The sequence below is a fragment of the Phoca vitulina genome, unplaced genomic scaffold (assembly GCF_004348235.1).
Source record: "Phoca vitulina isolate PV1807 unplaced genomic scaffold, GSC_HSeal_1.0 scaffold10, whole genome shotgun sequence".
Classification (NCBI taxonomy): Eukaryota; Metazoa; Chordata; class Mammalia; order Carnivora; family Phocidae; genus Phoca; species Phoca vitulina.
Window position 1 is genome coordinate 10589374 of NW_022589713.1, and position 22965 is coordinate 10612338.

General features: G+C 34.5%; 1 pseudogene; it reads left to right on the plus strand.

The window, feature by feature from the left end:
* The first annotated feature begins 747 nt into the window (after positions 1-747).
* The window catches only part of LOC116635220, a 70418-nt pseudogene continuing 48200 nt past the window's right edge, over positions 748-22965 (plus strand).

Sequence of the window (22965 nt, forward strand, 5' to 3'; positions counted from 1 at the left end):
TTTCCTCTCATCTTAAAGAGCGTATAAGCTTGCATATTTACATATATCATAAAACACTATCTTTTGAAGATAATAAAGAATAACTCTGAATGTTCAAAAGCTAGCTAGCTAATGCTGCGTGCACTAAGTACTAAAGATGTTCAAGAAGTTAAAATCCATCAGGTAATACAGAACACTCTCCAATTAAAAACATTATTCCCAGCCAAAGCTAGAAAGACTTTCAAAAGCCATCTCATTTTGTGCTCACATGAGCCTGTCCAAGAACATACAAACCTCCATGATCAAAATTATTTCTTTCAGTTAATATTTCTGTCAAGGAAATGATTTTATCGCTGTATAGCATGTAAAACTTAAATATTGCATATTCATAAACAGTATATGTTTATTCTTTTCATTTCGTTTTTAAAAATTAACCTCACTTTTCTATCATTCTTACACTCTATATTAAGTATGTCCATTTGGTCTGCTTCTGAGTGAAAATAAGGATTAGTAGAGTAATAATAACAAAAAGCATGGCCCCACCTGTTTTATATGTAGTGGTTCCCTGCCAACAATCCCGAGCAGTAAGCACAATCATTATTCCCATTAGAGAGCCAAGATTCAAGCTAATGGCATACTTTTAACTACCGTGATAGATTTAAGTGGAATAAGCATTTTGCATTTAGCAAACCCTTTACAAACATCATCTCCATTGTTTCTCATGAAAGCAATATTTGTAAGGTAGGTATTACTCCTCTAGTTTTCCATATGGAGAAATGGAGGAAAACAAGTAACTCGCCCAAGATCACAAAGCCAGAAGATGAATCCAAAACGAACATTATCCGGGCCGTTTCTGTAAGTGATGCTGCTGTGGCCTTTCGGGTCTTCTGGGAAGCTCTTCAGGCAAGCTCCCAGCGCTCCTGGGGGCCAGCTGGGAAGCACTCACTAAGCTCTGAGCTGCTCATCCTTTGTGGGTTAGCTTGGCGAAGACATGAGAAGAGACAGTTGAGAATAACAATTATTTGGATGCCTGGAAATACTCAGCAGGTAAAACTGACCTGTACAAATAATGTATTTATTAAGTAGAATAAGGTCCTCCCGCATTTCTAGCTGCAGTTACCTTGCATAAATTAACTTTGCTTAACCTTCTTCCAGTGTTCACTGCTATTTAGCAATGTGTCATTTCTGTGCAGCTGTAATAATAATAGTAGTATCAAAAAGAATAATGAGGAAAAAGGAAGATAAGGAAATAGATATAAAAATGTTAACTATTTTCCATTGATTTTATATTAAAAGAACAATAATATTTGCCTATTTAATCTCTGGAAGATGTATTTTCAATAATTAGCTTCCTAGACCTGGTACAGGTGCAGGAAAAAGAAACAAATGGGATTTTTTTTATAGTTTGAGCATTTTGTGTAAGAAGCATTACAAAATGCTGAAGGAACTCTAACAGGAGATTTTATTTTTCTTACCTTAATCTAATTTCTCATAGAAATGTTATACTAGAAAAATATAACATATATTGGTTTACTTCTAAGCTTCCTCCTCCTGTAATATTTTGTTACCATAAATATTATATATAATTATAAAACCTAGAAAATAAGATGTTTATGCCTAAACCTGAATAAAGTAAACTGATTCAACGCACAAAATTTTCCTACCTCTATATAAACTAGTTATGAATATTTTAAATTCCAGCACCCACTTGCATTCTGAACTCAACCTGTCAATGTGCTCAGCTCCTTCCATATGTATTTATCACAACAGTTGTATAAATTATTCTTATCATTGATGAAATGAGAAAATCCCCAGTAGTCTCTCAACTATGGCTAAATTATTTTCTGAGGCTCAGGGTAACAATAACAATACTAATAGGTACCATTTAGTTAGTGTTTACTTTTTGCTAAGCACTTAGTTAATTTCGATCACTCCTCACAATTCCACTGGAAAATGTTTTATCATTATTATTATTAATATCATTATTAATATTAATGAGAAAGCTGAGGCTCCAGTCATGCAGCCATCAGAGATGGAACTAGGAAGGATAGCCGAGTATCTCAACCTCAGTGCTAAAGTTTTTAACCACTGTGTTATACTACACTCTGGAAGCACCAAGTGAGGCCTTGACCTTGGTATTTTCCTCATTTACATTTTCCTCTTTGTGCTGTCAGAGCAGATCGGTTTGCCAGGGAAGTTTTAGAACTCACCAGACTTCCTGGAAGAACTTCAGACTAGGGATGCCTCGAGACCATGCCATATCAAACCTAGCTCCCCAGAGTCATTCCAGTTTAAAGCCACATCCTTGAGCTTCCCAGGAGCTGTCTTACGAGGGAAGGAAACCATTAGTCAGTCACCTGAACATCTGTAACATTGAACAGCTATTTCAAGAGCCAAAGATTTGCCCAGTACGTTTTAGGCCCTCTCTTGGGAACAGAAGGTCACCCCACTGGCTTATAAAGTTGAAAACAAGCTCTTAGTCAAGTGATGGATGTGGCATCATTGTACAAGGTGTTTCCTGAGTAATGTCATCCTGTTCTTGGATACCTTAAAACAAATTCTGGGACTCTGGCTAGCAAGCAATCTGAATATTGACTATATTCATGCTGAACAGCAAAAGTTTAAGGTGAATTGAATATATATCCTGAAGTCATAAACTGGAAACTTTCTTCAATGACCATACTTTTCAGTGAACTTAAGAAGAAAAGGAAGGCTAAAAAGAAGAATGAGAAGTGGAAGGAAGGAAGGAAGGAAGGAAGGAAGGAAGGAAGGAAGGAAGGAAGGAAGGAAGGAAGGAAGGGGGGAGGGAGGCAAGAAAAGAGGAGGGAAGAAAGGAGGGAGGGAGAAAACAGTCACTTGAAAAACTTTAAAAATTCAAGTCCCATGATCCTACTATAGAATCAGCTTGTATTTTTGCTATTTCTCACATGAGCTGGAAATTTTGTCTAGTCCTGACACATTCCTGGGGTGCATAATATGTAAATATGACCTATGAGATAAGGTGCACTGTCAGATAATAGATGTGACTTGTTTTTTTTTTTTAAGATGACATTGTAGTGATTTATGTGAATCTGTTTTAACGCATTTATAGAAGCTTTGTAAATCTAATTTAGATATGTGAACTGAATTTTTACTTTTATATGATGACACTATTAAAAAAGTATATTTTTCTTATAACTAAATAAAATATGTGTGAGGGTGTAGAGGTGTGTGTTTTCTACACACAGTTTCTATCCTTTTACATGTTGTAAAACTCTGTAAGTTTGTGTTGGCCCATATTCAACACACATGAAGGTGTATGTCTAAAATATAAGTAATTAAATGTTTGTATGCTAAATTTAAATTTTTAAATAAAATAAGAGGGGTTATTATTTAATCAAAATCAATTTTCATAATCTTATAAAGTAAAAAATGGCTCCCTTGAGTATCCTGTTATGTAATAGGTATAAAAAATCACTTGTTTAATTAATTAATATACCATAAATTCATCTTTTCTCATATCATGTTTAACTGTCAGAAAATACCTGGTCACTAACTGAGTTGAATGTGATCTCAGATACTTAAAATTACTGCCTCTCTCTTCCCTTTCCATGAACTAAGAATCAGGATGCCTATTATGATGAAAACAGTTTTTTTGTAGATGGGGCTTTTAATTTTTATGAGAAAATATAGGTATTATGCTAAAGAATTATTAACACACAATTTTATACTTTAAATCCTCATTAATAAAAATTGAATGTTATTTTTAGAGGCTAATAATTTATTTGTTTTTAAAGCTAAATATTAAACCTCTAAGAAAACACCCTGTGTAGTAAACCTGAAGAGTGTGAGTCTGGGAGAGAAATATGAAGGGCAGACAGGGAAGCGAGTTCACAAAGGGCCTGACAGTCCAGAGTCAAGAGTGGATTTTTATTCTAAATACAGGCAGAGGCCATAGAATGGCCTTTATTTTTTTAAGTCATGTTTATTGAGATATAATTTACCTCATATGTATCTAATTTGGGGTAGAAGCTCCTCACAGACTCTCTAGTACACATGTACAATTCTCAGAGTTAAACGGAGGCACTTTATGTGGATGGATTTATTCTCTTGTTTTTTTCTAAAGGAGACTTAATGTATTCTGCGGAATTGGGTCTCCCAATTATATACATATAAACATATGTATATAATTATTATAAACAATAAATATAAGTATTATATGTAATAAATTTTATTACATTCATATATGTGATGGCTATATGAATGTAATAAAATTCACCCTTTCCATGCACATAACAGTTTGATGATTATAGACAAATATATAAAGTTGTATAACTACCACAATCAAGAAATAGATCATTTCTGTCGCCCCAAAGGGTTCCCTCATGTCCTCTACCCCCTAGCAACTACTGATTGTATTTTTGTCCCCATAGTTTTTCCAGGATGTCATTTAATGGAATCATGTAGCCTTTTGTGTCTTGCTTCTTTCACTTAGCATAATGCCTTTGAGACGCATCCACGTTGTTATGTGTATCAGTTGTTCATTATTGCTGAAAGAATTCCATTGTATGAATGCACTATTTGTTTATCCATTCACTGGTTGATGAACATTTGGGTTGTTTCCAGTTTGGGCCATTATGAATAAAACTATAGAAGCTTTTAAAGAAGGAGTGACATAATCTGACATAAACTTAAAAAAAAATCTTTCTGGCTCCTGTACAAAGAATACATTTTAGTAGGAGGCCAGGGCAGGAAAGCTAGCACAGTAGTCCAGGTGACAGAAGAAGGTACTGACTCAAGTGGAGATATAGAGAAATCAATGGGATCACAATACTTACTTTGAAAACACAGTGTAGAGCATTTGCGGTAATGACAATTGGGAAAAATCAAAGCTGTCTCCTTAGTTTTTGTCTGGAGCAACTAGATTATTGTGCATCTCTTCATTTCCAATTACCTATCTCCATATCACTTTAACCTAACAAATCCATGGGTATCAGATAGTGAAATTAAATTTTGGACATATAAGTTTTGAAAACAGAATTTTCTATGAAATCGACCATCTATCATCCAGTCTATAAAAAGAAATCTTTTGTGACAGCCAGGTAACTTCTAGACTCTTGTACTGAGTCCCTACACTGTCTTTCAACAAAACACAATTTAATTTCTCTTCAGAGTTACACGTGGAACACTAAGATCAGATAATTTGGGGAATTTTAAAGGCTGTCACACTCCCTTTTGGTCTCAATATTAATTTAAGAAAAATATTAGAACTGTGAGAGCCTTGTTTACAGTGGGATGCCTGAGGCAGCACGTCATCCTGAGAGAAATTATTCCCAAGGTAGTTCCAATTCCATAGAATGAACAAGTGCCGCCCTAGAAAAACTAAGAGATAAACACTTCCTTATAAAGTGCCTCCCTTTAACTCTGAGAATTGTACACTTGTACTGCACAGTCTATGAGGAGCTTCTACCCCAAATCTTCTACTTCTAATTAATAGATTTTACAGACTGGGTTATTTTTACTCTGTATTCAGTAATTACGGAGGTTGAACCGATTAAGTAGAGAAACACATTTTGGCTTTTCTAATATCTGATACACATAACCATGTAAAAGTGAGATTGTTTCCTCAAGTCACCTACATTTATATATAGACCAGCTCTTCAACTTTTTGCTGCATATAATAGAGTCAGTGTGCTTAAACTTTTAGAAAGCATTTGGGTGAGTTCTACTTTCTCTGTACCTAGAGACATATAAACATAAAATAAATTACCAGCAGTGAGGACTGACCTTTGCCTCCATCATCCCATGGGGAGATAAAAATATCCTTTTACTTAATTTTGAACCTATTTTTATATTTCTGAAAAGACAATTCTAACGATTCATAGTTCTCCTGATTTTCAGGTTACAGATTTTTTTTGTCTGCACCTCTCTTCTGCCTTTTTCTATATTAACAAAAGAATCCATAAATTGAAAAGCACGTGATGATATTTGGTGAGCTTCATAGCTTCACAGTGCAGGAGCCTCTTTTTCAGTTACAGAGTGTATGTGTGTGAATGATGTATTAGAACATACACATTTATCAGTCAATATTATGATCCACTGTGTGAACATATATAAATGTGTGAATATCAGTGATCATTAGCATCAAATTCATAAAATATCTATTTAGCTGCTTATTTTGAAGATTACAGGCCTATATCAGATTTTTAAAAGGAATACTATTGCTAGATTTTTGCACATGTATGCAATTTTCTCAAGTTTTGCATTTCTAATCCATTTTGCCTAACTCAGAACTACAATACTGAAATAGATTAATTCTTACAATAAAAATAAAACTCCACTGAGCTTTTGGAATAAAAAAATAATAATAACCAGTATTTGCTTATTGTTTTCCTCTGTTCTTGACATTGTTTTTTTTCTTTTTTGTAATTTTATTTTATTATGTTATGTTAATCACCATACATTACATCATTAGTTTTTGATGTAGTGTTCCATGATTCACTGTTTGCATATAACACCCAGTGCTCCATGCAGTACGTGCCCTCTTTAATACCCATCACCAGGCTAACCCATCCCCCCACCCCCCTCCCCTCTAAAACCCTCAGTTTGTTTCTCAGAGTCCATCGTCTCTCATGGTTTGGCTCCCCCTCTGATTTCCCCCCCTTCATTTTTCCCTTCCTGCTATCTTCTTTTTTTTTTTTTAACATATACTATATTATTTGTTTCAGAGGTACAGGTCTGTGATTCATCAGTCTTACACAATTCACAGCGCTCACCATAGCACATACCCTCCCCAATGTCCATCACCCAGCCACCCCATCCCTCCAACCCCCCACCACACCAGCAACCCTCAGTTTGTTTCCTGAGATTAAGAGTCTCTTATGGTTTTAACATTGGTTTTTAAAGCTAATGGGCAGGGGTGCCTGGGTGGCACAGTCATTAAGCATCTGCCTTCAGCTCAGGTCATGATCCTAGGGTCCTCGGATCGAGCCCCACATCAGGCTCCCTGCTCGGTGAGAGGCTTGTTTCTCCCTCTCCCACTCCCCCTGCTTGTGTTCCCTCTTTCCTGTGTCTCTCCCTGTCAACTAAATAAATAAAACCTTTAAAAACTAAAAAAATTTAAAAATTTAAAAAAATAAATAAAGCTAATGGGCATAAAAATCTTAGGCCCCCTTATGCTATGTGACAATGCTATGCTTTGTTAATTCTTTTATTTTTTTAACAAGCATTTAGTGGGTGCTTACATTTGCACCACACACTGTGTTAAGCATTGAGAACACAAATAAACATGCCCTGTCCTCCAAACCAAAGTTCATTTTTTTTAAATTTAATTTAATTTTATTTTTTAACACTTTTTTAAATTTTATTTTGTTATGTTAATCACCACACATTACAGCATTAGTTTTTGATGTAGTGTTCCATGATTCATTGTTTGCGTATAACACCCAGTGCTCCATGCAGAACGTGCCCTCTTTAATACCCATCACCAGGCTAACCCATCCTCCCCACCCCCTCCCCTCTAGAACCCTCAGTTTGTTTCTCAGAGTCCATCGTCTCTCATGGTTTTTCTCCCCCAAAGTTCATTTTTTAGTAAGGAGACTATACCATAATGACTATAAGTTGGTTCAAAATCGATAGTATCCAATAACTTTGCAAATATCTATACACAATGGTGAGTATATATGTACGCATACACATCAAACATGTATATACTGTCCCAAACTTTACCAAGATACATATCCCTGACATTTTGCATCCTTTCCTCACCAAACATTCAAAAGACTATCCCACTACCATTTAACAACACACACGCATCACGTATATATAAATATACACTCATATATATGGCAGCCACTTTATATATATAAACATTTTATATATACGTTTATATATAATATTGTATATTATACAAAATATATATACATTATATGTATACATATATGTGGCAGTCATTTTATAACTTTTTAATTTGGAATTTTATACTATTTGTATTACATATCATACATTTCATAAATATAACTCAGCACACAAATTATTTTAAGCTATGAGAAGCTTGATGAATTCAGGCGTTTTTTCATTCTCTCCGAGTTTCAATTACTTATCTGTAAAGTGGGTGTGTAACACCTGCCTCACAGGGTAATTGTCAGGATTTGCTAGGACAGTGCAGCTCGTGGCTACTAGCTGACATTAGAGCTGCATAAACAGTAGCTATTTCCACCAGCAACAGTGGCGTTGTCATTGCTAATCAAACTCGGCAGCCGTGTTTGTTGCCAACAATGAGCTCAAGTCAGCCAGCTGGGGGGCTGGAATTCGGAATTCAGCTCTGCCACCTCACCACAATATTTCACTCTCAGAACATCAGCATATGAGCGAAATTTTCCTCTGTAACAGTTCTGAACATTTTATTGAACTACAGTAGAATCCCTTTATCACACACTTATATTAAATCATATTTGATTTGCTTCTAGACTTGTTGTAGGGCCCCGGAAATACAAAGATACATGAAACAAAGGCCTCCGTCAAAGAGTAAACTCTTGAAAGGAAAATACATTGATAGACAACTAATGATAACGCAAGGCAGGGAGTACTAAGAGAAATATGCACAAGTTATTATGACCGGGGAGTGACAATGTTTGAAGAAAAATGGTTAGGAAAGGCTCTATAGGGCTTTATATCCAAAACTTTCTAATAAATTATTTTGTAATATTGATTTATTGTGTTCTGTATGCTATATTTTGGAAAAATCTATATCCTATATGTATTCTACACATGTGCACAGACCTTCCTAAACGCTTTGTGCCTTCCATACAAGTAGGGAATATTTTTCTCCATTTTTTGCTAGACATTGTGCAAGGGGGCTGGAAATACAAAGGCATATTAACAAATACATGGGTATATTAATGCAGCTAGCATATGTGCTTACTGATACATATATCAACATGAAAACTTTCTCAGAGAAGCCTTCCTGACCAATCTAATTGTACCTTTCATACTCTCTAATTAGCGCACACTTTGTTCTTCATAGAACTTAACACTAAATTGAACTTACATAATTATATTCTTAGTTTTTCTTCCTCCTTCCCTCCCTCCTTTCCTCTCTCTCTTTCATTCTTTCCTTCTTTCTTTCTGTGTGTGTTTTCCAAACTAGAATGTAAACTTTAGGAAGCCAGGCACCTCTCAGGCTTCCCTGCTGTGTCCTCAGTGCTGAGAATCCTGCCTGACATATAATTGGCACCTATGAAATCTGTCCTAAGTGGGTAAGCAATGAATGCACACAGAAATACATACATGTATCAGCCCCCATAATCCCACAAGCACTAGCCTCATTCTTACCAGCCATTAAAGTTTGGAGTTTATTGGGTTTCCAAGAAAACTTATGAATTAGGTTGCCAAGTATAAATGACTCAAAAATACATAACCACATGAGTTTCATTAATTCTACTGACAAACATAAATGAATCTTGTCTCCTGTTTATTATGTTTCTCACATGTATTTTTTCTATCTGTAAAAACAGTTGTACTATTAAAGCTACAACAAATACATCAATGGTTTATGAAACTTGCATGTGGATATGAGAATATTTCTTAAACTTTACCTCACAACTAAATATCTGAATTGATGTTTTGTTTAGTGGCAGAAAAAATCCAACTGAACTGAAACTATAATCGCATATTTACCCATATCTTAATTATACTGCAATAATATCAAAGCCTATAACATGAGTAGAATTTTTATCACGTCTCTGGTTTAGCTACATTTTTTCTCACCCAACCCCCAGGAAAATATTCATGAGGTAAAATCGGCAATACAAAAATAATTATTTGAAAAACATTATATGAGGTGAGTTGTTGCTTCTCTACTGGATGCCAGTTTAAATTGAGCTAATTTGTTTTACCAGTAGCTTAAGAAAACCCCAGCACAGCGGCACGACAATTATATCCAGGTGCAAGGACTTAATTCAACAAATTCTAGGTGGATCCTTCCAGTCTGCACGGTGGGCCCCATTCTCAGCTGTGGCTAAGAACAGATGCCTTGAAAAGCCTCTGTAAACATGATCCAGCCAGTCTTTGAATAGAGATGTTGAAATGTTTCCAAAAAAAAAAAAAAATTTGACTGTGATATTCTTAGGACCATAATTCCAATGTACACATCATTGAAGAAAATGACATGGTAGGAATTATTTTATATCTGTGAATAAAATAAGAAAAGTAATTTATTCCTCTTGATTATTTTTTTCATATACAAGGTATATATACATTTAAGATTATGAATGTTCCATATAGAATTTAAGAGAATTTATAACTATAACTATATACATATGGGGGGGAGAGAGAGAGAGAGAAACTAAAACCATTAACACCAATATACACATTGCAAATAGTTTCTGAAAGGACTTTAGTGATGCTCCAGACTAGAAAAGTGTGGAATGTCAGATGAGGAAAATGAGCCTCTGAAGGATAAATATACTTGCCCAAGTTCATGGAGCAGCTTATCTAAGAGACAAGACTATAGTGTAATTGCCCATAACCTCCCTTTTTTAAATTCATGATTTTTTTTAATTAAATAAATTTCAGGCTCGTGCCTTATTAACTTTTTAAATAACTTTCTTTAAATTATATTAGCAAAATAAACAAAACCTTTCATGATTTCAGGGCTAGAAATAAATAGCCAAGTAATGAGTATTTTATTTTTCCAGCATACTTCTAGATAATAGTTTTCTCAGAATCTCTTCTTTGTTTTTTCACTAATTACTAAGTTAGAATAGGAAACAATTTCTAACTTCATATTGTAGCAAACTGCTTTATTTAAATTACTAAAACACAGATGTGCAGACATGCACTAGATTTGGATATATTTATAATTTAGTGCTAATTATTAGTATGGTAAGACTAGCAGGTAAGTATTCACCATGTGCATCTCTATAACCTTCAGTTTGTCAGTGTTGCTAAGTCTAAATATATTAACAGATGACTACCAAGATTATTCCAGATTGGGAATTATATCATAAGAGAGAGTTATTTTGGCTACTCTGTCATTTCTCTTTTTACTCCAACCAAGAGTTTTCTAGCAGTCAGTTTTTTTTGAAACAAATTTTTCTTTAAAACCTCTGATAATGTCCACATTATTTTTATTTTAAAATATTTTATTTTTATTATGTTTTTATTTTTGTTATTAAAATAAAGCCACAAAGCTTTATTTTATTAAGAATAATCTGTAAACATTAACAATACTAATTAGAGGTAAGCCAGACAATTTGAATTAAACCATTAGGTAGTGCTTATTCAGATGTAATGTGAATAGTCTGGACATTTTGAAAAACATCCAAATGGGACACAAATAAAAAACTGTCAAAAATCTAAACCAAGTTCAGTCAGGCATACAAGACCAGTTCCCATGAACTGAAAGAAAAAATTAAAAGCAGTCAGAGGTCCTGAAAAATCTTAAAGCTAGATAACAACTTTTCTCATCTTTTGCTGGTGGATCCTAAAGATTTAATAGACAGGTCGAAATCTCCAGGGCAGAGATTTTAGATAATTTTAGATAATAATCTAGCAATTTATATCTTCATTATGCCCAATTTCCTCATATGTAAAAAAAAAAAAAAGCAATTTGGATGTGATATTCAACTTAAAACAGCAAGATCATAATTCCACCATGGTATCCCTATCCAAATAATAAACCTTAACTCAAAAGAAGCAAGCCTTAATTGCTTCATTATAAAACATTTAAGTTGTCACATAGAAAGCCAACTTCCTATTTGAGGGAGAAAAGATATTTGACACTGAGAATAATTTAAAACAACATAGCAACATACAGAATATTCAAAAGCAAAGAAAGATATGTTGACAATCATTTTTTTCTTTCAACAAATATTTCTTGAACATTAATACATGCTAAGAGTCATGGTACAACAATATATAAAAACTTAAGTCTGATCTTGCAGGAACCCAAATTTTCATAAGGAACAAAACATTATTATAAACAAAATCATTACACTTCATTAAATATTTTAATTAAAAATAATTTATGTAAATATTATTTTTAAGTTTATTTGAAAATAGTGTGTACATTTAAGCTAGGTTATCTAGGTTTAGATGCTGGTGTCATTTTTTTTTTACTCAGGCAAACAAAAATTCAGGATTCTATTTCATATCCTAAATACTTGATGAGGCCTGAGAATCAAAGATGAGAATATTTGACTCATCAACCGAACTCCAAATAATTAAAATTACCTAAAAAATCTTAAGATATTTTCACACAAGAATTTAACCAGAGATAAGAGAAATAATTCCCAGTATCCTGGGATCCTTATTATAAAACTTGTAGAACATTAAAGCTGATGAGTGTCCTTGGAGATGATCTAGTACAAAGTTCCCATTTCTCAGGTCAGAAAACCAAGGCCAAAGACAATGAGTGACTTGCTAGGTGATTAGTGACACAGACTTAGGAATCAAATCTCTTGTATCCCAGTCTGGAGAACCCCAACATTGTACTATGCTAATCCTCAGCTAAGGTTTATTATTATTTTTCCATATGCAAAATATATACACTGAAGGAGTTTCAAACTGCTCAACTTTACAAAATCAAGTGGTGTTGTGTGAAAACTGCATGAACATCTACCACCACCCTCTATCCCAAGTTATAGTGGGCGTTTTAGGAAATTTACTCTTTATTTTAATAAACCCATTAAATAAATGAAGTTTGAATACTTCTTGAAGTCAGTGAAAATTATTTTGCCTATGTTAAGACAAATGTGCTATAAATACCTAAAAGTCATACCTGAGAGTAAACATGATAGGCATCCTATTCTTCACACTTTTACCCCTGTCTCCCACTGAGTGAAGCTGTGCAACATTAGCAAAAGTAAAAGTCTCCTGTAACTTAAATGAAACTGATGGAGATTATGATAAAACATAGAATATCATTTCTCTATCGAGTTGTTAATATGATTTTTAGCACAGTTTAATAATACAGTTTAATTTTAGCTTCAAAGAACATTGTTTTTAATTTCAATTTTTTTCTGCTTATACTTTACAATAGATAATTACAAGTGTAATCATTATTGGTCATTGGCCATTAATTTGTTTCAGCATATGTACCTCAGTGGGCAGTAATTACTGCACAGCCTTCAATAAGATATCATTAACAAAATGAGAAGACCACAGAAAATATGTTAATTACTGTAAGTGCTCCATTGGTTCCTCCCTGGAATAAACAAGTCTAACAATTAAGATCACACTTACTTTTTGCCAGATTATATTATGCAGTGCAAAAAGAAGGGGAAAAAAGACATTGCTACATAATTTGAAGAAAAGGTATTTGAGGGAATTAATATTATTTTCCCTTTAAATTCAAAGCAGCAAATCTAATGACCCAATGACAGAAAGCAGCTCTTGTACCAAGCAGCAATTTCATAAAAGCTCATTGTTAATAATGAAGGAAAAAATTAATTGACTACTGTATCCTATTACAATGAGAAATATCACAAAATTATGTAAATGTTTTAATATTGTTAAACTATTGTAGAGCAAGTTAAATTGATTTCCTATTAGTCCATGTATAAATAGACTGGAGGATGCTTTAAAGGCTCCAATTAAGAACTTAAAATAAACCAAACTCACTTAGGTCATAATTGGTTTTGGTGGCCAGTGTAGAGTTCCAAGTATTTCTTAGTACGGTATTTACAGTATGTTCTAACCTGAAACTGGAATCAAAATATCTGTCCATTCAATTCTCTTTGGCTTTTAATCTTCATTCTTCCAGTTCATCACTCAGAACGTTTTAAGCATGTTAGTCTTTCCTAAGCATTATGTTTTGTGCATCTTCAGATATACGTATATACATACATATGTTTCCCATTGCTGTTCATTTAGGCTTTCCCTGCAACCGGGTTTGCCATGCATCTCAGACCCAAACCCCGCAGCTGTTCCTGCCTTTCTTTTATTGTCCTAAGCAAGGCACATCTCATTTCACCCTCATTCTTCCGCAGTATCAGGCCTTTCCAATCTCCCTTCCAAGTGCTCCAGCTGTACCTTTTACAGCCCAGCTGTTGGGAGCCTTTTACAGAGACCCTCCCTCTTCCTGACCTAAGGCAACTTCAACCCTCAACTGCTGATTCTCCAGTCTTTTTTGACGTTCTTTCAGGCCAGTTCAAGTCCTTCAAATCCCCCTTGACTTATAAGCCATGTCGAGTCTATTTGGACTTGATCGCAATCACTTCTAAAACTATAAGATCGACAAGAAACAAAACTTCTCACACAACATCACAATCATTAATATTTATGCAGTATAAATTTTTCCTAAGTGTAGGATGTATATACATTAATAAGATTTGCAAATAGTATTGTCTGAAATAGTAACATCAATAATAACTGAAGTCAAAAGATGACAAGCTAAATGGACCACCACGGTTCATGACAGACTGCCTTCCAGTACCCCTTAGAGTACTTAGAAACTTGAACAGCTAGATGTTTCTTTTTGAATGATCTGAAGAGTCTTTTAGCAATAGTGATAACTCAGAAGCTTTCAAAACTAACAAATTATCAAGTACTTCAAAATACAACTAGCATCAATGCAAATATAAAACAATCTGATCTCTGATCTCTTTCAGGACTCTTTCTTATGTTCCCAGAGAACCCAGAACTTCCCTCTATAAGAAAACTTATTATTTTGAATTGCAGTTCTCTGTTTGCTTGATTGTCTCCCCCAGTGGACTATAAAGTCTTAAATCAAGTGGACTACGTATCTCATACACAACATACGCTTGATGAATTAATTGAGTAAATGGCCTCAGGTAAGTAAAAACAAAAAAGTTTTTGAAGGTAACAAAGTAGTTGTGAGACAAGTTTAGACTTTAAGGATTTCTAGATACTTTAAAAAGAATATGGATTCATTTTTCATGAGATTAATTTATTTTTATATTTATATTTATAATTACATTTCTACTCCAAGCATATTTGCCTATTAGTTTTGAAAACTACTGTATTATCCTTTGAACTTTGACAGGGCCATTCTGAGTATTTAGAGAATAGAGTATCCATCTTTAAAGTTTCAGATTTCTACACAACATACATAAATTTATCCGTTCATAGAAGTGTTTATATATTATGGTGCACATATACCTACTAACAACTCAGGTATCTAATAACAAAGACTGTATTTCTTTTTTTTTTTTTTAATGATTTTATTCATTTATTTGACAGAGAGAGACACAGTGAGAGAGGGAACACAAGCAGGGGGAGTGGGAGAGGAAGAAGCAGGCTCCCCGCCGAGCAGGGAGCCCGATGCGGAGCTCGATCCCAGGACCCTGGGATCATGACCTGAGCTGAAGGCAGATGCTCAACGACTGAGCCACCCACGTGCCCAGAAAGACTGTATTTCTACTTTGTGGAAATAACATTTCTATAGACACTACATCTCAGGAAGACACAAGTTCTTACTTTCACTAAAAATTTATCTTACAATAGAAAAAGAAGAATCTAGTTAATGAATTTTGTAATAAATTATTTCCATTGAACACACATAAGCGAACACGGCAACAAATCTGAATCTGAGAAATCCATTACTTTTAAATAAAGGTTAAACCCAAATATAATTTTAAATAATAGAAGGAAAGATAATACTTATCATTGAAATAAAATCAATCTATATGGTTTCAGAGTATATCCAAACATTGTATATTTTTTCAAACATTATAGTTTTAAATGAGTATATAATGATCATTAGCAACTTGGAAAATGATTGTCAAAATAATGAGAAAAAGCTCACAAGATGCCTCAAACTTTATACCTCTCTAACAGTATTCTTAATGTTTAAAATTAAACTAAAATTTAAGTTAGACTTTGCTACTATTGGCCATGGGAATTCATAACTTGAAATGATAATTATATACCCTTTTTTTCAAGAAATGCGTGAAGCCAAAGTTGAGGCATGATTCTGCTTCTCCGTTCATGCCCCAGATTTGTACTCCCTTTGCCTAATGTGGCTGCGGTACCAATACCCAGAAATCATTTTCAACTCATTATCACAATATTTTTTAAGAATAAATTTAAATACCTTATTTTTTCATCTGAATTAGTTATAGAATTTTAAGAAACACCTTACCTCTTCTTACTCTTTTCTATAGCCACAGTAAAGACCAAAGCTTCAATTACTGAATTGGAGAGAGGCAGGAAATTGAAACTCCCTTTTATTGTTAAGCATATAGAATAAAGTACTGTTTCCCAATAAAAACAACTTAATTATCTTTTCTTGAATTCCCTATAGCACAAGCCAGTCACTTAGTAGAGGCTCAACAAGTACTTGATGACCAGTTCTTTAATTCACACTAAAATAAAAAGGATCTGGGGCGCCTGGGTGGCTCAGTCATTAAGCGTCTGCCTTTGGCTCACGTCATGATCCCAGGGTCCTGGGATCGAGCCCTGCGCAGGGAAGCCTGCTTCTCCCTCTCCCACTCCCCCTGCTTGTGTTCCCTCTCTCGCTGTGTCTCTCTGTGTCAAATAAATAAATAAATAAAATCTTTAAAAAAATAAATAAAATAGAATAAAATAAAATAAAATAAAATAAAATAAAAAGGATCCTGGAAGTACAATTTTCAGCTTCTATCTCCAGACCCCATTATCCAAGAGAAAAATGTCATCAACTGGCACATTCATTGCTGGTGGGAATATAAATGTCTGAAGGCAATTTAGCAAAGTGTCAAGTCTTTTTTGTTGTTATTGTTTAAGATACATACCCTTTGACCCAGCGATTCTACTTCTGGGAATTTTTAAAGGAAAATAATCAGGTTAATATGCAAAAGTGCAAGCATGTTATCAGACTACTGCCAACATTCATGAAAACTGGTATGAACCAAAATGTTTAACAAGAAATTGACTTTTAAAAGTGCAAAATTGTAGTATAATCAAATAATGATGATATAAATTACAAGAAAAGAAGTTTGAGATGTATTGCTGGGTAAATAGACAATACCACACAGCAGAACGTATAGAATGTGAGCCTGTTGACATATGTATTTGCGATGGCAAAGAAAACAATGTACACATTGAACTTGCTTCCTCTCCAGCATTTCTTAGTATAAGCAGAAATGTTGGTTCACTATTTTATGATCTGCAACTTACAAACATCTCACCGGCCATCCTCTCTCTTCTCCCTTGCTGGAGGTTGGTGGCCAGGAATCTTCAGTAGCAAGGTTATTGATGGCACTGCTCTGAGTGACTACATGGAGCAGAGCATGAGGGAGCACTGCTTTCCCCCACCCTCCACTGCTGGCAAGCCCCTCCAGAGTAAGAAATAAACTATTGTGTTAAGCCACTAATATTTTAGAGGTATCTGTTTCAGCAGTTGTGATATCCTAATATTCATAGAAAGAGTAAAAATATATATATCAAAATATTAATAGTAAAGTGATTAATTTTTATATTGTATATTTTTCTTGCTTTAACACCTATTTTGTAATAAAATTTTTTTAAGAAAATAAAATGTTTGTTAGCAAAAACCTCACAAATGGAATCTTTGACCCCTAAAGGTATGATTTCTAAATATAGAAAAATGAGTGCCTGTCTTTCATTACTATAATAGGTTTATGCAATATAAGGGAAGTATAGAATTTCACTAATGTCTCCTAAATTATGTGATGTTCTGATGTGATCATATTCTTCAGAAAATAATTTAAGCATAACATATAATTTGTTGCTTTCTAGGGGCAGTTTTCTTTGGTTAATGTCCTTAAGACAAGCCACAAATTATCCTCTTAACTGTTGCTACTATGGAGCAAGCTCTACTACCAGTCCATTTCCACCCCTCAAGTCCTGAATAAATTAAATACCATCCCGCACCATCTTTCCAACATCTCTACACTTGACTGGATCATCTTGACTAAAACATGTCAGACCTGACAAATTTAGCTCTTAGAATAACTTTAACTCAGTTTTCAAGCCCTCTGACATACTAGTCAAAACTCTGTTAATGTGATTTACAGTTAAATTAAACATAAAAACATCATTAAAATAATGATAAAAGGTGGGGCGCCTGGGTGGCTCAGTCGTTAAGCGTCTGCCTTCGGCTCAGGTCATGATCCCAGGGTCCTGGGATCGAGCCCTGCATTGGGCTCTCTGTTCAGCGGGGAGCCTGCTTCTCCCTCTCCCACTCTGCCTGCTTGTGTTCCCTCTCTCACTGTCTCTCTCTGTCAAATAAATAAATAAAATCTTTAAAAAATAAATAAATAAATAAATAAATAAAAATAAAATAATGATAAAAGGTTAAGGCCTCAAGCTACAAATGCAGAGAAGAGAAGGCCATGCTGTGCTCTGGAGCTCAGTGAGCCTAGCTCAACCAGCTCTGCCTGGGCTGGGAGGCTCAGAGGGTCTTCTGTCAGGGGCAACTCAGCAGGAGCCAAACAACATCCATTTTCATATTTCAGAGCATTTATAGCCTGGACATAAAAACATGCTAAAACCTGTCTTGATTTGTAAAAAGCAAAACAAAATGCTGCACTTTTGTCTGATTCCTACTTTGCCTTTGCCCAAGGCTTTTACACTTTACTCATCTTTGTACCCACTCTACAGATGAGGAAAGTGCATCTTAGTTCAGATCAGTGTCACAAGCTTATAGAGAACAAAGATGTAACCCTTTCACCTCCACCACCATATTCCATCTCAGGCAGGCTTTTCCACTGTTTGCCTTCTCTTTCTTCCATTAAAGTCCTTCCCAGTGAAATAAATCGCACAAATCAGAGTTCTTGTCCATGTAGATGCCTCCTGAGAACTTCTCCCATCATCCTTCCCCTGTCTCTGACAGTTCAGTGTGCAGATTGACTAAAATTGTCTGTTTCTCTTCAAAGATTTTTCTACGTTTACTGGGCTAGATTCTTATCGTTCAAAATCTTTCATCCCTGTAGGACTGTCTGCAAGCCACAATATCATCTTTAAGAGACTGTGAGCCCCCAAAGAAAAAAACGTATGCCATATCCATCCTAGTTTCCCCAGATTATAACATAATGCTAGGCTCATGATAAGTTCTCAAAAATAAATATATGAATGAATGACAGAAACTACACTATTTAATTTTAAAGATATAGGAAATGAAATGAAATTCACAATTTCTGAATGACTCATTGCAGTAGATCTCAACTTTTCTGGTTCTGTTAATATAGTCATTTCAGTATCTCCGTCCCTACCAAGAACATCTTTCTTACCCCAGCTTTGCCTAGCCAGCAATTAAAGGTTTTTAATTGAAGCCCATAATTATTGCCAAGCTGACACTAAAAATATTTTCCTTTATAAAATGTCCCAAGTCACTTTTTTCCTGTGAGTATCTGTGTAACTTACTAAAGATACTTCATTCATTCTTTCTAAAATTCTTTACTGAACATCCACTAAATTGTAGGAATATGGGTTTAAATGATGTATCTAATCCAGCATCTGCAGTCAAGTAAGTCAGAGACTAGTTAAGAAGAAAGACAAAATGCAGCAGAAAACTACAACTCTAAGGCGGTGGAGAAACGCAGGGAGTATTAAGGGTTCACTCAGAAATGTGCTGAGCAGAAGTGAGGACATCAAGGTAGGCTTCCTAGAAGAGGCAACCCTTGATCTGAGCCTTAATAATGAGCTTGTGTTAGGTAGACAAAAAAGAGGCTGAAGTTCCAAGTACAGAAGAGATGATATGCAAAGCCACAGAGATGAGAGAAATAAAAAACAAAAAGCATGTGTGGAGAATAATAGGATCTTCATCATTAATGGAACATAAAAATAGGAACACGGAAAGACTGAAAAGAGGAGACAGGTAAGGGAGGAAATGAGGCAGCAGGAAAGGGATCACTGTATGTCATGTTAGAGTTTAGTCTGTGACCTCAAAGTATTATTATTATGTACACAAAAATCTGTTGTTGACCCCAAGATTTATCATTAAAAAAATATATACTGCCTAGCCTGTCAGGATTTGATTATTTTATACCTGGTATTAAAATACTTTTCTTAAATAATCTTGGTAGGAAATGTGGATCCCATCATTTAGATCTTCTCTTAAGTCCTTGGTTTTCTTTCTATGAGGAAATAAGGTACTTCTTAGATCCTTTCTAAAGGAAACTACTGTAGCTAAAGAATTATTTCCTTGATCCTGTTGGTCCTGTTGGTCTTCTGTCACTCAGCCCTTACTTTCTCTCTCACTGTCATTGTTTCTCCTTTTTTCTTTATCAACTATTTTGCCTTTGATGCCATTTTCACAAAGAGGCATAGTAACCATCTCCTGAAATTGTTTCCTAAGCCAACAACATGGAACATTGTTGGGTCAGAATACAACTCTCTACTGACCATCTTTATGCATCCGGCCAGATCTTTTTCACATGTCATGTTGGCACTCATAAAACACATCTGGGACCTCAGGCTGCCCTGAATCTTGAAAGAGTAGGGCATAAACCAAATTTTGGAATCCTCTGTTGATAATAATCCATTCAATATAACACCTGGAGTGTTTTTTTATTAGAGAGAGTAAGTGCTGTGCTAAACGGCAGTGATGCAGTTTGATGGAGCTGCCCCTGGAATGTAATAAAGAGCAGGGGACATGCTCCTCAGAGTGTGTTCCTGAATTAAAAGCCAATGGTTTAAGAGTTCACTGGAGAACCCAGACAGGGAGAGATGCTTACTCCACAACTGTTGGCGACACTGAGCATATCATTAGTCTATTCTAGTTAGCTATTTACTTCCAGGTGCAACTCGAAGTGTAATGCAAAAAAATATATATATAAATATATATATGCACAAAACTTTATGTTTTGTCCTGGCTAACTTAGAAAACACATTCAAGCCTTCAGGAGTGAAGTGCCCCTTCAGTAGTGAAAATGAAATTTTACTGCTAATGGGTTTGAAATATAAGACCCATGCAACTGGAAGCTGTGTGCTTTGCAATTCCCACTTTTCCTTAGTTTACCCTTTGGAAGTCTAAAACAAAATCCTGCCTTTTATGTTTGAAATATATATAGTATTATTGGAGGGAAGATCTGAAATATTCATTTTTATTACTTTATTTGCAATTACTATTAAAAATAAGTATCTATATAGAGACTCTTCTTATCATTTTTACATGAAATTTATAGTTCTATTACTTACTTTCTCAGAGTGAGGGAAAATCCAAGAGTATTTTAACCTAAACTAGGAAGTTGTTTGATGACAAATACTAAATCCTAGGTTCAGATGATATAATTTAATCATGCTTTATTTGTAAATAGGAAGTATTCCGATGGTCACTTCTTTCATAGTCCCTTTAGTAACTTAAGGCTGAAACTTCTATTTTTTTTTTTTTAAGATTTTATTTATTTATTTGACAGAGAGAGAAAGAGCACAAGTAGGCAGAGCAGCAGGCAGAGGAAGAAAAAGAGGCAGACTCCCCACCGAGCAGGGAGCCCGATGCGGGACTCGATCCCAGGACCCTGGGATCATGACCTGAGCCGAAGGCGGCCGCTTAACTGACTGAGCCACCCAGGAGCCCCTGAAACTTCCATTTTTAAAAAATGCGCTGATTTTATTATTTCTTCCACATTTGTACAAGAGAATATTTTGCAAAAATAATTATAAGCAACCTGGTTATTCTGGCTATCTCTCAATAATTCAAATAACTTTTTTCCAAAAAGAATCAACATGTACATTAAGTCATTCATCACATAAAATGCAATTCTGCTTTACAAGCATAGATGGACTCATATTTCCCTATCATAGTCAGGATCTTATTTTGAAAGTTCTCAGTTATATGCACTGCTGCTGACCTTTTTTCATTGAAAAGTATCAAAATAACTGTGGAATGACTTTTTAATAGTGATATCATCAACTATTGATACAAACTATAATATTTCTGATAAAAGGAAACCTAAAGAGCATAACTTTGCAAACATAAAAACATGATCAGATGTTTTTCTAAGGACTAAACCTCCATTCATAATTTTTAAAGTAATTAAATGCTTCAGATACCTCTGCATCACCTAGACAACATCGTTCAATTTATCCTGATGCAGTCTGACATGGGACAATTCCTAAAACCTTATCCAAGTCAAATCCGATTTTAATTGATTAAAATAAATGGGTATGTTCAGAGATCAAAAAAAAGCACACAATATCTGTGTGATAGCTTCTATCCTTATTTCTACTTAATGATGATAAATGTTTATGATATGACAAAATGATACATTTGTCTGCACTATTTGAGAACTTCCATGATTTGTAGAAAAGTTCTGTTTTTAATTAAAGTGTATTACACAACATCGGAATTTTTCTTCTTTATTATGCCAAGGAAGCATATGGAAATTTGAACTCTAAGATGTTACTGATTTATTCTGATGTTAGAGCATTTTGCTCCCATGTAAACATATCCTATGACATGAATATGAATAGCTTTGTGCCCTCGAAAAGTCCATTATTATAGGTAGCATATGGTTTTGACACCTAAACCATGAGGAATATGAGAAAACCCAGTTTGCCAAGCAAGTTATTGTAAACATTTTGTGCACCCCTAAGTTACAGACAGAGATAATTACTATATCTTTTTTTTTTAAGTAGCCAACTCAACTGTAATCTCTTCCTTGTTTTGCATTTATTTTTCAGCAGCTGAGTTGAAGTCTCCCTGCAAGATTTGTAGACAATGATCAAATATTGGAGCCCTGCAGCCCCCCAACTCTGAGCATACAGATGTCAAAATCAAGGCAAATGGTAAACAAGCTAATGGTATGTTCCACACCAATGCTTGTGTTAAGAATATATCCTTTCTTAATTTCAATTTTCATAATCATAGAAATATCCACTTTCACAAATGACATGGATTGTATCTTTTAATTTATATATTAAAGAACTCTGAAAGTGAGCTACAAAAGATTGATTTCTATAACTTTTCAGAGAAGCTTTGATTCTTCTGAAGTATAAAATGCTGAATATAGAGTTTCCAAATACTAAATTTAGACTTAACCCTAAATTCATATTAAAAACATGATTAGAAAGAACAGAATATTAATTTCAATATTATGT